Source organism: Sus scrofa, chromosome 6, assembly GCF_000003025.6.
Source record: "Sus scrofa isolate TJ Tabasco breed Duroc chromosome 6, Sscrofa11.1, whole genome shotgun sequence".
Classification (NCBI taxonomy): Eukaryota; Metazoa; Chordata; class Mammalia; order Artiodactyla; family Suidae; genus Sus; species Sus scrofa.
In genome coordinates, this window is record NC_010448.4 from 141,752,273 (window position 1) to 141,769,812 (window position 17,540).

General features: G+C 37.0%; 2 long non-coding RNA genes across 3 annotated transcripts in view; one reads left to right on the top strand and one right to left on the bottom strand.

Annotated features, from left to right (window-relative positions):
• The window catches only part of LOC106507647, a 226,416-nt gene that overhangs the window by 51,534 nt on the left and 157,342 nt on the right, over positions 1-17,540 (bottom strand). The gene's annotated exons all lie outside the window — the stretch shown is intronic.
• Positions 4,389-17,540, top strand: part of LOC106507648 — a 157,617-nt gene continuing 144,465 nt past the window's right edge. Inside the window, exon 1 of the long non-coding RNA XR_002345147.1 lies at positions 4,389-5,520. This is a non-coding gene — a long non-coding RNA (uncharacterized LOC106507648). The remainder of the gene's footprint in view (positions 5,521-17,540) is intronic.

Sequence of the window (17,540 nt, forward strand, 5' to 3'; positions counted from 1 at the left end):
TTTAAGTGAGTGGTAGAGGAAAGAATTAGAGGTGAGGTATAGAAAATCAAAAGAAGAAAGCTGATTGTGCTATTAGAAACATAAGGCTTAGGAATGAGAGATGCTAGCTATCTCTTAAAGTGGGAGAGTAAGGATTAGGGTAAGTAGGAGTACCCCAAACCTGTCCCTTAGGTCCACAGCCAGACCTGTGTCTCTCCTGAACAAGTGATTTCTTTATATCTATCTATCTATCTATCTATCTATTTATTACTATCTATCTATCTATCAAGAAATGAATTGTATCCCCTCGAAATTCCTATGTTCAAGTCCAAACCCTTGCTACCTCAGAATGGGACTGTATTTGGAGATCTTTGAAAATGTAATTAAGGCAAAATGAGGTTGTATAAGTATACTAGTATGACTAGTATCTTTATAAGAAAGGAAATTAGGACAAAGACACGTAGGAAAAAAAAATATGTGGGGACATAGCAAGAAGGTGGCCATCTGCAAACGAAGAAGAGAAGCCTCAGAAGAAACTAAACCTGCCAACACCTTCATCTTGGATTTCTAGCTTCCAGACTGTGAGAAAATAAATGTGTTAAGCCACTCGATCTGTGGAATGGGAGCCCTAGAACATTAGTACATTATCTCTCTGTCAGTCTATCCCTCTATCTGTCTGTTTTAAGAAGGAATTTAAAGGATAGTAATTGAGAATAACAGCTTTGCCATAGAAGTGGGTGTAAGAGAAGCCTCATTTTTATTAGAGTTATAAGGGATAACTCCTCCTGGGAAATTACATTTAAAGTAAGATCTGCAACATGAGGAGAGGCTAGTCATGCAAATATTTAGAGAAGCATTTTTGAGGCAAAAAGGAATTTTAAGCACAAAGATCCTCAGGTGTAAAGGAGCATAGCAGGTTGGGAAACTAACCAGCATGGCTAGAGCACAGTAAGGAAGGAGGGTGATAAAATGAGGTAGGTTTAGAGACATAAGTAAGGCTACAATATCATTTTTTCCTTATCATTAATTTTTCATTTCTGCCTAAGTATCATGCATCTGAATCTTGATCAGCAAACTCCGAGAGATATCAAATTTATTTATTTATGTAAATCCCCAGATCTATTCCTACCATATTGACTGGGATTTTAATCTCATTTGTTACTTCTCCCATTCTCACACCCACTCAAAATATTATATAAAGGTCCTAGGGTCTTGGGCAACACCAGTCACTCAGGAAGCTCATTTGTCAGCAGAGGTTACTGGTGAGACACACTCTATCTCAGTCCTCAGGGTCTCTTGGGATTTGGAGATTCATCCGAGCTTAGTGTGTATGAAACAAGTGAAGATGGAGGGCCTTGTGCCTTGGATCTAGGCTCCAGTGGTGACCACAATCCCATCCCTTCTGAGGTTTTGCCCCTTTGATGTCACTATCATGAGCACTGAGAAAGTCCCCACCACCAATAGGACGCACAAACGCTATCCTCTCACCATACTGAGCGGAAAAAAGCTCTTGCTCTTACCCTTGCCCTCACACTTGCCCTTCCAAAGTCCTCCTAAAGATGTTCCCTTCTTCTCCTCCCTTACATAATCTCATCAAAGGGTTTAGGCTTTCACAAAAGACAGAAAGAGATGCTGCCTTCAAGTACCTTCTAATTTAGGTCCTGCAAACAACCCTGAAGATATGAAATACAGAGTCTGGCTATCCAGCAATATTTATTAACAGCTAAGATATAAAAACAACCTAAGTGGCCACTGATAGATGAATTCATAAAGAGTATAATGAAATATTATTCAGTCATAAAAAATGGAATTTTGCCAGTTATGACAACATAAAAGGAACTTGAGAGTCGTTATGCTAAGTGAAATAAGTCAGACAGAGAGACAAGCACTGTTATGATCTCACTTATATATGGAAAAAACTCACAGAGAGCAGATTTGTAGTTAAAAGAAAGTAGGGATGGGGATTAGGGGAGGGGGAATTGGATGAAGGTGGTCAAAAGGTACAAACTTCCAGTTATAAGATAAATAAGGACTATAAATGTAATGTAAAACATAATGACTATAGTTAACACAGATGTATGATAGATATGAAAGTTAAGAGAGTACAACCTAAGAGTTCTCATTACAAGGAGAAAGGTTTTTTCTTTTTTCCCATTTCTATTATATCTATATCAGATGATGGATATTAACTAAACTTATTGTGGTAACCATTTCACAACACACATAAGTCAAACCTTTATGTTGTACACCTGACAATTATATCTCAACAAAACCGGAAAAAATAAAAGGGGAAAAGAACTGCATTTAGAAAAAAGCCTACCTATCTACTTGAAATGAGGAAAGAAAGATGTTAGAGAAGAATAACCAAAAATCAAAAATTAATATTTCAATAAGTTACTCTGCCTCACTAGCTTGAGACTTTCAAACAACAATAATAAAATCTAACTAATGGAAACATCAAGCAGTCTCCTGAAAGCTTATAGTGTTTATATAGTTGACTACTTTGGCTTAGAATCTGTAGTCCCCTCTTTCTTACCATTCCCTCTACTCTGACATGCACTGGTTTTCTGAGTAATAGATCGTTTGGCCTGTCTAGATGTTTTAGTATAGTACTCAGCTAATTTATTTGCCTATTTTTTCCTTGGAAACCGGTGGCTAGTGGAGCTGACTAAATCAAACTATTGCTGACTCTTCGTCCCAAATGTTTTAGACTTTGGCTAAGCATCTTTTCAAAAAATAGGAAAACATGAGCCATACAAAATCAAGAACTTTAAACCACTGAAGAGTTAACAAGATGGAACACTATAAAAGAAAAGCTATTCTAATTTGGAAATATATCCCCCATGAAAAATGCTGTATTCTTCTCTCAGTAATCTTAAATCAGTCTTCATGCAGAGTTTACAGAAGACATATTCTCCAGACAGTCCTTGATGTGGGAAAAGCTTTTATTTTAAGGCTAAAAAAGATGGATTTTCTAAATTGTCATAGGCTGTGGTTTAGCAGCTGCATTCTGCATGGTCCCTACACAGCTTATTCTTCTAATTATGCTGTGACAGCTTCCCCAGTGGATTAAAATCCACACTCAGAATTCTCTTATCTTTAACCTTTCATCCCCATGACTCCCTACTCTGCAGATGCCTCTCCTAATGTCTAGTTCTAAGTCTGGGGACTTCTTAGATGGGTACTTGCACAATAAAAGAAAAGGCGATTGTAGTCTTTCTCTGATCTTTAACGTCTAATTTCTACATACATATTAAACACAGAAAAATGAAAAAAGCAGTCTATTTTATAATACAAATGTTATCTGGTCCTTCATTCAGCTTTTTGAAAGTGATAAACCTTTGATGAGTCTATGTGGGGCAACTTATTTTAAAAAAGAAAAGAAAAAGCAGTCTTTGCTAGACAGTAATATGTTTGAATGCCATAAAAGGTGGCCAAAGGGGCCTAATATAGATAATTATTCATGTAACTAAGGCTTACTTTTTAATATGCTAAATCTTTAACCATTTCTGTTGGTCTAAAATCTTTTAGGAGGTATATGACCTCTTTAACCAGAAGATGCCAGGAACAATAATATTTAATATTTTATTATATAACAATAATTTATTATTATATTACAATAATCTAATCTAATGTTATATTATATTATATATATAATAATATCCTATAAATATATTTATTTAATAGTCCCTTGTTCAAAATAATCATTCACAACATTACCATTTTTCTCATCCCCCTACAATGCTCTCAGTTGTGATGACCTGCTGAGGGTAGGGAAATCACATATACAAGCTTGTTAAGAACTCTGTAATACATGTAGCGAGGGGTCAAGAATAAAGTTTCTTGATTTTTCAGCAGCTATTTAAGAATTGGTCTTCTTTTAATTAGTTATAGGCATTGTTGTGAAGAGTTACATTCATCAGTCAGTTATGGTAGGGTTTTCTAACACCTAATACAATGAAATAGTTTGGATGTATGTTTTTAAAGTAAATCAAGTTCTCTGGATTTAGGATGACAAACTGGGAATCTGGAAGGTTCTCCTAAGAAGAATGAGGTGAGAGGTATTAAGAAAATTCTCATTCCCTTCATTCATCTAAAAGATAAATTATTTTCTCTCAGAAAAAAAAAAAAAAAAAAATGGAGGGAAGAGATGGATTCCAAGCAGGTCAATACTATTGGAGAGGAGAAACATTAGAGAGACCATAGGCCCTAAGAAGAGGCTAAAGCTTCTTCTCTGACTCTTCTCTCAGGCTCTGGGAACTTCTTTTCTTGTTCCTTTTTTTTTTTTTTTTTTCTTTTTTCTTTTGGCTGCTCTGCAGCATATGGAGTTCCCGGGCCAGGTATCAGATTCCAGCCGCAATTGCAACCTACACCACAGCTGTGGCAATACTGGATCATCTAACCCACTGTGCCGGGCCGGTGATCTAACCTGCATCCTGGTGCTACAGAGATGCTGCCATTCTGGCACAGCGGGAACTTCTCAGGGGACTTTTCAAAAGTTAGGGTAAGGAAATGAGGGAGGAGAAAGAGAACTGCATTGGCATGTCAATTAAATCATAACCACTTATCAAGCAACATGCCATGAGTACCAGTCCGTGGACTATTACTGTCTGAGTCATTCTTTGCCTTTCTCCTGTCCTCTCTGGATCTAAGGGGCACTGTGTCCAGTAAGCTGCTGCATTTCCCAGGCTGGCTCGCATGTCTGATGGCTTCTGGTTTAGTTTAGCTGGTGGGCATCTAGGGACAAGAGAGTGGGACAAGGGAGAAGTATGATGTTTCTCCTCTCTGTTTCTGAGAGTATCAGTATTCGTGTCTCCTCCCTAAAGATATATTGGCTGCAGTTCTGGCTTGCTAAACCCAAAATAGTCCCTGAGTTCTAATAACACTGTATCTTCTTCCTAGGCTCTCAGCATAGAAGTAGAATTTGCTCCTGCTGCTACTAACCACAAAGTTGCCTAACCATTCTTTGGCTTTTCAGCTGTTTCACTACATTCTTAAACCATTCTCTGTATAAATACACTTGTGGTGTTTACACACTAGATGTAGTTTCATTTTTGCAGTCAGAACTGAATGATACAAAAGGCATTTTAAATCTTATTTAATCCTTACAAGATCCCTGCAAGGTAGTAATTATTACTTCTATTTTACAGATGAGAAAAAGCAAAAGTCAGTGAATTTAAGGTCTTTGCTTAAAGTCACAGCACTAGTAAGTGGTCGAGCCATGACTCAAATCCAGTTCCAACGTCTCCCTTAACTTGCTATGTTTACCAAGGGAAATGGCAACAGCAAAAACGAACAAACAAACAAAACAACCTAGACTTGAAAACAGCCATTCAATGTGCAGCACAGTAGTCCTAGGCCAGAGCAGTCATTTTAGAGATGATAGTGAGCTCCACCCACACTGAGCACTGAGAGTCTGGGAGGAGAGGTGTCCTATCCCCAGCTCAAAGTGCCCTGCTCCAAGGAAGTAATGTCTTCTCTCTGGACCAAAGAATGAGTCTGTTCCTTGCAAGGACAGCAGAATCAGAGCTGGAAGACAAGGTAAGAGTCATGTGTGTCTACACTTAACTCTTCTGACAATCTACTTTTCACCTTAGCCTTTTAAAAATAATTTCAACCTTTGTCTAGCTGCTTCTGGCTTGGAAACATATTTGTGAATGGGATATTATATTAAGGATAATGATTAACACCATGCATTCACTCTTTCAATTGATGTATGTTGCCTATAAAATATTACATCCAAGGTAGTCCTATTTATTAGTTACTGAATTCTGAATGCTTATTCTTCACAAGAGTGACATGTTAGGACAGTAAAGAAAGCTGAAATATCCTAGAGATATTCTGAGACCTCTTTATATTCCAGTATAGCCTGAGTAAGAGGAAGTTTGGTCATTGTGAAACAATCAGTTGCTCATAACAGTTCAGGCTGTTTGGTTTCCATTCCATTATTAATCCTGGACTTTCTAAATGCCAATAAACTTTCCATCTAATAAATGCTCTGTGTAGATTGTAACCATAAACTCAATTACAAGGATAAATGTACATGTATACCTAACACTGAAATTCTTCTTGAGTACACAGAATAGAAGGGACACTCATTCTTTAAAAACAAATAAATAAAACATACACCAGCACATATCCTCAGTCAAGCTTTCTACTCAATGCAGCAAGAAAGATTAAGTGAAAAATATAAGAAACAATCAGTCTATGGATTTGAAAATCCTCTGGGTGTTTCTGCATGTGTTTCAACCCCCTCCCCCACAATCCTTACTTCTGTGAACAAAACAGCCTCTGTTGCTCTGCCAGTCCCTTCTTTTATGTGCTACAGAACACCTGGTAGCCAATTGCTAGGTGGAGGATAATTAGCCCCTCAATTATCACCAGTTTATTTTCACCTGTTCCACTAGCATTTCCCTAGAACTTGAAGCTTGTCTAATTAGTCTTTTCTGACCCATTCCCCACAATCAGACTCAAGAAATAGCCCTTCCACTAAGTAATTAACCCATGGTAGGCCAATCCTCCAGCTTTTGTTTCAACTCCTGTTGGAATCGTTAGAATCAAATGAACGAAGAAACATCATGGGACAGGGTAATAAGAAACTAAAAAGTTCTGTCTTCCTTCTCTCTTTGCCAGCCTTCAAATCCAAATTATAGAAACCTTAAGCACAGTGACATTTAGTCAGACACATATGTGCTTGCTGTTGAATGTCTTGAAAGAGCAAAATAGCACTGCCAGAATTATCAAGTTCAGTTCTCTGAAATGCCATAGGAAATATGGTGTTTATTTTATACCCAAAAGGTGAGAGATCAAGAAGAGTCCAAATTTTAAAATACAGGCCAAGATCTCAACTTGTAACATGTTTCCAGGATGCTATAATTGAATCTAACAATTTCTTCTTTACATTATTTTGGTAGCCTGTGAATAATTTTTCCAAACTCTTTATACACATGCCTAGAAATTTTTATTTTGCTTTATCACACAAGTCGATAAAGAAATCTAGCAATGATTTCTATAAGATTAAGGGATAGCTCATATTTATTCATTCATACAATAAGTATTTGATATCTGCTTTATATGAGGCACATTGTTAAGCCACCAGGACACAAAAATATTGGATGGTCCCTGCATTTTTGAAGCTGTAAGTCTAATGTACCTCAAAATACAGTGTATTTTTTAAAGGAATGTACTGAATCCAAACACATGCTTAAAAGTTGACAGAAAATATTCTTGTATGAACTAGCCATTTGTTATATTTTAGCCTGCCATTTTCTATTCCTTCCTTTCAATTATTCCTCAAGTTCTCTTTTTTTTTTTTTTTTTTTTATTATTTTCCCACTGTACAGCAAGGGGGTCAGGTCATCCTTAGATGTATACATTGCAGTTACAGTTTTTTCCCCCACCCTTTCTTCTGTTGCAACATGAGTATCTAGACATAGCTCTCAATGCTATTCAGCAGGATCTCCTTATAAATCTATTCTAGGTTGTGTCTGATAAGCCCAAGCTCCCGATCCCTCCCACTCCCTCCCCCTCCCATCAGGCAGCCACAAGTCTCTTCTCCAAGTCCATGATTTTCTTTTCTGAGGAGATGTTCATTTGTGCTGGATATTAGATTCCAGTTATAAGTGATATCATATGGTATTTGTCTTTGTCTTTCTGGCTCATGTCACTCAGTATGAGATTCTCTAGTTCCATCCATGTTGCTGCAAATGGCATTATGTCATCCTTTTTTATGGCTGAGTAGTATTCCATTGTGTATATATACCACCTCTTCCGAATCCAGTCATCTGTCGATGGACATTTGGATTGTTTCCATGTCCTGGCTATTGTGAATAGGGCTGCAATGAACATGCGGGTGCATGTGTCTCTTTTAAGTAGAGCTTTGTCCGGATAGATGCCCAAGAGTGGGATTGCAGGGTCATATGGAAGTTCTATGTATAGATTTCTAAGGTATCTCCAAACTGTTCTCCATAGTGGCTGTACCAGTTGACATTCCCACCAGCAGTGCAGGAGGGTTCCCTTTTCTCCACAGCCCCTCCAGCACTTGTTATTTGTGGATTTATTAATGATGGCCATTCTGACTGGTGTGAGGTGGTATCTCATGGTAGTTTTGATTTGCATTTCTCTTATAATCAGCGATGTTGAGCATTTTTTCATGTGTTTGTTGGCCATCTGTATAAAGGCATCCATATAGGAAGAGAAGAGATCAAACTGTCACTGTATGCAGATGACATGATTCTATACCTAGAAAACCCTAAGGACTCAACCCCAAAACTCCTTGAACTGATTAATAAATTCAGCAAAGTGGCAGGATATAAGATTAACATTCAGAAGTCAGTTGCATTTCTGTATACCAGCAATGAAACATTAGAAAAGGAATACAAAAAAATGATACCTTTTAAAATTGTACCTCACAAAATCAAATACCTCGGAATACACCTGACCAAAGAGGTAAAGGACCTATATGCTGAGAACTATAAAACTTTAATCAAAGAAATCAAAGAAGATGTAAAGAAATGGAAAGATAGTCCATGTTCCTGGATTGGAAAAATCAATATTGTGAAAATGGCCATCCTACCCAAAGCAATCTACAGATTCAATGCAATCCCTATCAAATGACCCATGACATTTTTCACAGAACTAGAACAAACAATCCAAACATTTATATGGAACCACAAAAGACCCAGAATCGCCAAAGCAATCCTGAGAAACAAAAACCAAGCAGGAGGCATAACTCTCCCAGACTTCAAGAAATACTACAAAGCCACAGTCATCAAAACAGTGTGGTACTGGTATCAAAACAGACAGACAGACCAATGGAACAGAATAGAGAATCCGGAAATAAACCCTGACACCTATGGTCAATTAATCTTTGACAAGGGAGGCAGGAACATCAAATGGGGAAAGGAAAGTCTATTCAGCAAGCATTGCTGGGAAACCTGGACAGCTGCATGCAAAGCAATGAAACTAGAACACACCCTCACACCATGCACAAAAATAAACTCCAAATGGCTGAAAGACTTAAATATACGACAGGACACCATCAAACTCCTAGAAGAAAACATAGGCAAAACACTCTCTGACATCAATATCATGAATATTTTCTCAGGTCAGTCTCCCAAAGCAATAGAAATTAGAGCAAAAATAAACCCATGGGACCTCATCAAACTGAAAAGATTTTGCACAGCAAAGGAAACCAAAAAGAAAACAAAAAGACAACTTACAGAATGGGAGAAAATAGTTTCAAATGATGCAACTGACAAGGGCTTAATCTCTAGAATATACAAGCAACTTATACAACTCAACAGCAAAAAAGCCAATCAATCAATGGAAAAATGGGCAAAAGACCTGAATAGACATTTCTCCTCAAGTTCTCTTGAAGAACATATTCTTTTATGTCACACAGACTGGTTTAGAGCTGGGGCACATGATGCAGATTGAGCCAGTGAGAGCTGGCCTTAAGACATTTGTTCCACTGTTAAAACTCTCTTTCTCACTGAAAATCAGAAAATGTGAGGTCTTGAGTTGATACTGCCATGTTGTAACCATTTGAGAATAAGGCTAAAGCTAGAGGAAAGAACAAAGGTATTAAATAAGGGAACAGAACTCCTGATAACATCATTTAAACCTTCTTTAAGCCATTTCTCTATCCTAAGCTTTTTTTTTTGCTTTTCAGGGCTGTACCTGCAGCATATGGAGGTTCCCAGTCTCGGGGTAGAATGGGAGCTACAGCTGCTGGTCTATACCACAGCCGCAGCAACACCAGATCCTAGTCATGTCTGCCACCTAAACCACAGCTCACAGCAACGCCGGATCCCCAACCCACTGAGCGAGACCAGGGATCAATCCAGCATCTTCATGGATACTAGTCGGATTCGTTTCTGCTGTGCCACAACAAGAACTCCTCTAAACTATTTTGATTTGGGCTTAGGTCAACTGTATCCAAAAGTCTCCTAGTTGATAGAGATGTCTCTTTAATATTATAAATAACACCTTAGGATTTAAGGTAGTTATACTTTCTTTTAAGCAGTTCAAGAGGACCTGCATCTTATCTGTGTTTGAACCTTTAAGCATTCAGATAGGGAAGATATCTATGATCTATTCATAAGTGTTTTTATATTTGCTTTTCACCTTTCTAGACTATTAATTTGCTTTGTGAATCTTGTGAATCCTATCAGTCTATAAAGCGTGTTGCCAAAATGTTGTACCCTTTATTCCTATGCCATACCATATGCCCTGTAAATGGTTTTTAGCACAGCAGCTATTATTCTAAGTCAAATAATTTTAGATTCACCTTCATGACTTCCATTTATTCCACAAATACTTACTGAACAATAACTATGTAATGGTACTGGTGATCCAATGATAAATAAGAAGGGGTTGCTATTTTCAAGGAGCTTCAAGGCTCTTTAAGAGAGCATAAAGTGATACAAAGGAATGACTCAGTATTGCATGACAACTGCTATGTAGGTTTCAATCTCTCAAAAGCTAAATTCAATAAGATGCCACTCTTTCCATCATTTCTCACATCCAACCTATCAGCAAGTCCTATTGGTACTGCCCCCTAAATCTTTTCCAGATCTGACCATTTCTCATGGCTCCATTCTTTAAAACCCTAATCTAAGCCACCATTATTTCTTACTTATTGCAATAGATTTTAACTAGTCTTTGTCTCAACTCTTATAACCTCACAATTCCCAGTCTATTTTCCATGCAGTAGCCCAAATGACTGTCTCAAAAGCATAAATCAAATCATTACACTCTGCTGCTTAAAAACACTTCAACATCTTTCCATTACCTATAGAAAAAAAAAATCTAAATACCTTCCTACACCTGACTAGGTCCTACATGACCTAACCTTTATCTACCTTTTCAACATCAGTTCCCACCACATTCCCCTTTATCTGCCTCATCCCAGCCACACTGTTTCGTTTCATAGTTCAAAATACCAAACCCATTCCCATTGCAGGACCTTTTAACTTGATATTCTTCTACCTGTAATATTCTTCCTTTCTCATTAATTTGGTCTCATTTCTGTGGCAAGTCTTTCCTCACCATCTTATCTAAAATAACTGCCCCTGTACCACCACTCCACCAAGTCCATGTCCACTGCCACATTTTATTTTCTCCAGAGTGCTCACCACTATCACAAATCAGATTCTTTATTTTCTTACACAATGATCACTGGCCTTTCTCTACCCTCCACTAGTATGTAACTTTCAAGAACTCAGGGACTATGTTTTATTCTTTGCTTTCTCTTCTGTCAGTGCCAAAAATGCCTGACGTGTGGTTCATAGGCATTCAGTAACTGACTGAATACAAGACTACATTCAGCTCAACCTTGGAAATTCAGGAAAGGGGAAAGAAAGGGAAGATAAATTTTTGGATAAATGGAACTACTAAATGAATACAGTATAGAATATATGAGTTAATGATAGATTTGAAGACATACAGTAACTTGAGGAATTAGTTCAAATATGTTTTCTGCAATATCATTCTACAAAGCAAAATGACCAGAGAGTACAGCAATGATGAGTAGGAATAAGTTAAACTGTAGGAATATTCTAAGTACTGTCTCTAGGATTGTTGTCAGGTTTGTGCTGATTTAACACTACTACCAATGAGCTGGAAAAGAAAGTATGTATCATATTAATGATAATGTAGATAATTCTAAATTGAGTTTCACTGCAAATATCCATAAGGACTAAATTATCAAGTAATACCAATGATCTCAAAAGCCTATGTTGATTAAAAATTTGAGAATTGATTAGAACTCTTTTTAAAATACAAATATTAGCATAAAATTCAGCTGAATCTAATCACTCTTCAAACAGGAGAAATCTAAGGTGCTAAAGGGACCAGTGGTAGATACTAGGCAGAAAATTAGATATGCGAAAGTTCAAAAGAATATATACTTTTTAAGTTTTCTGAATAGATGGGACACTTATTGTGTCTAGTCTGTGCAAGGAAGTTTGTATGTTTACTTTATCTTAAGTCTAACTCCTAAAGAATTTATCATCTCCATTTCACATAGAAGAAAATTGGTGGAAGTGAACTTCAACCCTTGATCCCTTCATCTACCTATACCCAAAGTTCTTTATCATCTTTAACATTTTCCTGTTGCAAGCTCTGAGATACACAGCAGTTCACAGGGATAATCAGAAAATACCATTCTATTTCACTTACGACTTGGCAACACTTTCAATGAAAATTATTAGAAAAAAAACAAAAGTAAGGACATTTAAAAAAGAATTCCTGAATGAAAAAATAAAACCAAAAAAGAAAAAAAAAATTCTAGATGAGAGATAAAGCAATAGAATGGAAAAAAAAAAAAAATCCAAAAATACTGACCCACAGAATTCCCATAGTGGCTCAGTGGTTAACGAATCCGACAAGGAACCATGAGGTTGCGGGTTCGATCCCTGGCCTTGCTTAGTGGGTTAAGGGTCCCACGTTGCCGTGAGCTGTGTAGGTCACAGATGCAGCTCAGATCTGGCATTGCTGTGGCTCTGGTGTAGGCCAGCGGCTACAGCCCCAATTGGACCCCTAGCCTGGGAACCTCCATATGCCGTGGGTACAGCCCTAAAAAAAGGCAAAAAGACCAAAACAAACAAACAAACAAAAAACCTACAAGAAGAAGAAAATATTTATAAACTGATATTACGTGAAGATTAATTTATACCGAATAGCAAAGAAAAACACTACCTGCCAGCAAATTTATAGAGTAGATTTCATCCACAGTCTTTCACAGAAGCAGATTGATAAATGACTGAATGAATGAATGAATGGATGAACGAATGAACAAAGGTACTTTAGCTTATATTGTTGAGAATATTCTTGAGCCAGCAGACTGGGGGCTAGAAGGAAAAACTCAGAGATGAATTTAGAATCATCTTTTTTTTTTTTCTTCCTATGCCAAGTATTTTATGGTTTCTCAAATGATTCTTTGTTACCTTTTCAACAAAGTAAATGAGGTTTTAATTGGTTCCTTGCCTTGAGCTAGAAGATAGGCGTGGGTATCACTATCAGTGGGAACCTCTTCACTAGTATTTTATGTGAACTTGGACATTATGTCTATAGTATTTTCAGCCTTCATATTTTTAATTTTTGTCGGGCAGTACTGTAACAAGATCCCCTAAGTCAATGTACTACCAGAAGGGGGAAAAAACTGAAATAAAAGAGGCATCCATATAAAGTAAACAAGTTAGAAAGGCTCATTTTTCATTTGTTAACTAGCCTCCACACGGCTGTTGGCTGTGACAACAAATGATTTAATGAGACCAATTTAAAATGGTCTTGTCTGTGTGAGATAGATGTCTTGGAAAATACTTTTTAAAATCTCACAGCTATAGCAAAGGCTTCTTCGATAAACCCTGCAAAAAATCTGCACTGCAGTTCCACCTTTTCTTTCTAAATTTCTTATAGGCCAGATATCAAACTAGTAACAGCAAGAATCATAACATTCTCATTGTACCTGTGAACATTTCCTAATAGCAACTGTTAATAAGATGTTTCAGGAATACCAGCTCAAAAACCATAAAGGTTTATCAACTTTGTGGAAAAGTGATTAGTCAACAAGAACCTTTCTGAATTACGGGGTTCATCTTCTCTTCAATCACTTAAATGGCCCATTAGAGTGATGCCTTGTCAGAAGAGGATGGTAATAAGGAACATGATGTGTATACTGGGCAATGACAAGGAAAGGAACTCATCTCCAGGGGTGGGCACTTTATAGGTTGTGGCATTTGATTTTAGAAAGCATGTAAAAGTATTTGATTGAAGAGATGGAATCTTCTAAAATCCATTTCTTGAGTTCACAAATACGTTATCTTCTTCCTCATGCACATTTCTTAGGTAGATTTTAGAAGATTTAACAGCAGATAAGAAGTGTTATCTCTGAATTCACATGATGCATCTCTCCATATAAAAAACTGCATGTTTTTGATCATCCCTTGGCAACAGATAAAACACATTATATAGCTTCTGAGAGGGTCAGGTAGATCCAATTTTGTTGAATGACCTGCCTTGGCTCAAAGCTAAGTATCTTATTTTGTTCTTAGAACAGGAATAAGAAGTCTAAATTTGATTAGTCTAAATGTGTATCTTTAATTTTTGAATGTCTAGATGGGGTGATTATCTGGAATTAATCATCAAAAGTAAATGGAATAAGTTAACCTCCACAGGGAGATCCCACCGTGGCTCAGCAGAAATGGATCTGACTAGAATCCATGAGGATACAGGTTTGATCCCTGGCCTCGCTCAGTGGGTTAAGGATCTGGCGTTGCCAGGAGTTACAGCGTAGGTCCCAGATGTGGCTCGGATCCCGCATTGCTGTGGCTGTGGTGTAGGCCAGCGGCTATAGCTCTGATTCGATCCTTACCCTGGGGAATCTCCATATGCTGTGGGTGCAGCCCTAAAAAAAGAATAATAATAAAGTTACCTCCACAATAATATCCCAGTTTGCTAAAAATGTTTTGAGTCCAGGAACATGAGATTTGAACACCAATACTGACGGATTTATACACTAAATAAAAGACTAGACGCTTAGAGAGCAGATGTGATCCAGAGCCAGACTCATGATAAAATTGTTCAAGAAGTCAAAGAAATAAAAAGCAGTGTCAAAATATTTTCACATTTAAAAAGTAATTAACATATACTGCATAAATTGAAGAAACATACAGATTTCTTTAATTTAAATAGTTTATTTTATTTTTTTAAAATAAACAGTTTTAGCCATAATACAAATACCTCTTCAAGCCAACTTTTAGTTTAAATCAATACAGTTCTTTCAAGGAGAAAAACTGCAAACCAACCATTTCCCAAAGCTATACATGTGTGTCTTCTCTGATTTTTGTAGCAATCTCAAGGAACAAATGCTACCAGTAAGTTGCCAGCTGTCTAGTCCACCAGGGCATTAACCTCACCATACTGAGCTCGTTTGTGGTCCAAATCTCAGAACAGTGTTGTAGCAAGATATTCTTTGCATGGAATTGGTGGAAAACAAATTTCAAAATGTCAACTGCTGCATGCTATTTTCTCCATATTTCTTTCCCTAGTCTATTTTTTTTTCAAAGAAAATCTAATATACTGAAAAAAAATAAATGTTTTTGTTTGGATAACTAAAATAATATCTTCAATCAAATAATATATGATGCACAAGTGCCCAAACATTTTTGTCACGTTTGAAGCAGAAATAGAATCAGAAGTCTAACCTTGAATTATTTGCATTTATTTATTGTAAAGCATTAACGACTGATAGATTCTAAGTTTTATTCCAGCATCTTTGGTTGTTCTAAATGATATTATTTTGATCCTTACTTTGTTTAGCAGGCAACCTCCACTCTACTCTCATTCTGCTGTTCTGTCATCTTGTGTTTGATTTCTTATTTTATTTAATTTACATTATATCAACTTGGTTCAAAGCCTGTATCTCTTGTGGAGAATCTCTTTCTGTTCCGGGGTTTAGATTCATCAGAGTTTGGTTTTGTCTTATGCATTGTAATTTTTTTAAAAATTATTTTTAAGTTGCTCAGATAGCTGTCCCAAGCCATTGCTTTCATTTTTTCATCCTTGAATAGTTTTATTCCAATTCTCTAATTTTACCTCTTTTCTCTTCTATAGTGTGACCGATTCCTTCCTTTAGTATCAGAAACCAGTTTGTCTTCTCTTTCTAACTATCTTTAATTTGATGTGTTATAGTGTTTTATACTCCATGCACATTTTCTGTAACCTGAGCACATGACAGAAAGGTGGGCTGAAGAGATCAAAGTTGGCATGCACTAATCTGTGTGCTCTTCTATAGTCCCTGGGTTCCGCTCTTCTAGAATTTATTAAATGTCCTAAACTGGAGCTAAATTCCTCTAATTAAGGAAAACAAGCCATTCCCCTAGAAAACAGTCTCAGACTTCAGGCTGGTCCTTCAAATCGATACTAGAACTGCTTATCTCCAATAGGCATTCTCTTTTTCATAGTAATAAAATTCCTGATATTTTAAGCTATGCTCACTGCTGATCAGAAGAAAAACCATACTTTTTGTAGTTGAGTGTAGTTACTGATTTCTGCTGATGGGATGCAAGGAAAGTATATAAAGTTTGAGGAACTGTCCTTAAGAAACAGCTTGCTTGTTTTTTCCTCCATCCAACTCCTCAGAATAGAAATGCCTTCTTCCCTCTTGAGTGGTTAATCAAGAGAAAAGAAGCCTCAGGTCACCAGTAATACACAGCATCATAACCTGTCCCAGGGCCACCTACTGAGACATTTAAGTGTGAAAGTAGTACATGTATATCTTAATTAGCTACCATTTTTCATTTTGTCATTTATATCCTAATTTTGACTTTAATAAGATATTATATTTTTCAGAGAAAATTAGCACTTGTTCATGTCTATGATTTCATGCAGTCAACCAATCAGTCTGAGAAAGGAAAACATAAGTTTGTGTTACTAATTTTTTTATTTTCTTTAAATGTAAGAGAATTAATGAGAATTCTCGGGACTTTGTTGACATTCCCAAATGGTCTCTCAGGGCTGGGGACAGTATTGCTCTATTTCAGAATCTTCTGCTCCATTCCAAAGCTACTGCCTTTCTGAAATGTTTGTTATTGTGCTGTTCCACTTTACGTGTTGGTAGCTGACAGTATCTATATTTTACGGCTGAGTTTTTCTTTGTATTTTTTCTTCTATTTTTGGCTTATAATACTAGAGATTCTATAGTATAGCTCCAATCCACAATTTTCCCAAAGTCCAGAAATCCATTTTTGTAGGTTTTTGGGGACTTGTTTACCTTTTATCTGAAACTTGAGCTATTTTATCTACTAGGTAAATACATGTTTTGAGAATGAGCATCAGGGCATATGATGCCTTTGGTTCACTTTATGTATCAACTTAACTGGACCAGGAGTTGCCCAGATATTTGCTCAAACATTATTCTGGGTGTCTGTGAGGGCATTTTTGAATGAGATGAACATTTAAATCTGTAGACTGAGTAAAGCAGATTGCCTTCCCTAATGTGGGTGAACTTCATTCAATCAGCTGAAGGCCTGAATAGAATAAATTCTGACTCTCCCTTGCCTCAGAGGGAACTTCTCCTAACAGACTGTCTTCAAGCTGGGACATCAGTTTTTTCTTGCCTTTAGACTTAACTGAAATGGTTGCTCTTCCTGGGTCTGGCATGAGGTGACATCTGGACTGGTACTACATCCTTGGTTCTCCCGGGTCTCCAGCTTCCCAACTGCAGGTTTTGTGATTTCTCAACCTCCACATTGCATAAGCCAATTCCTTATGATAAGTTTATATATTTGGAAATATATCCTACATGTGAGTATCTATTTATATATTTCTATTGGTTCTGTTTCTCTGGAGAACCCTGACTAATACAGTCCCCAAACTTTACTTCCAAAGAAAAAGAGAATTCCAGTGAATAAGTGAGTGTAATCTCCATGGAAGCCCTATCTACTGACAGACATATGGAACTTGGGAACAAAACCAATTACAGTAACTTAAAGGTGAGGTCACCATTGGGCCAAGGCTCAGAGTCAGATGTGACTGTCATATGGAGTTAGATGGCA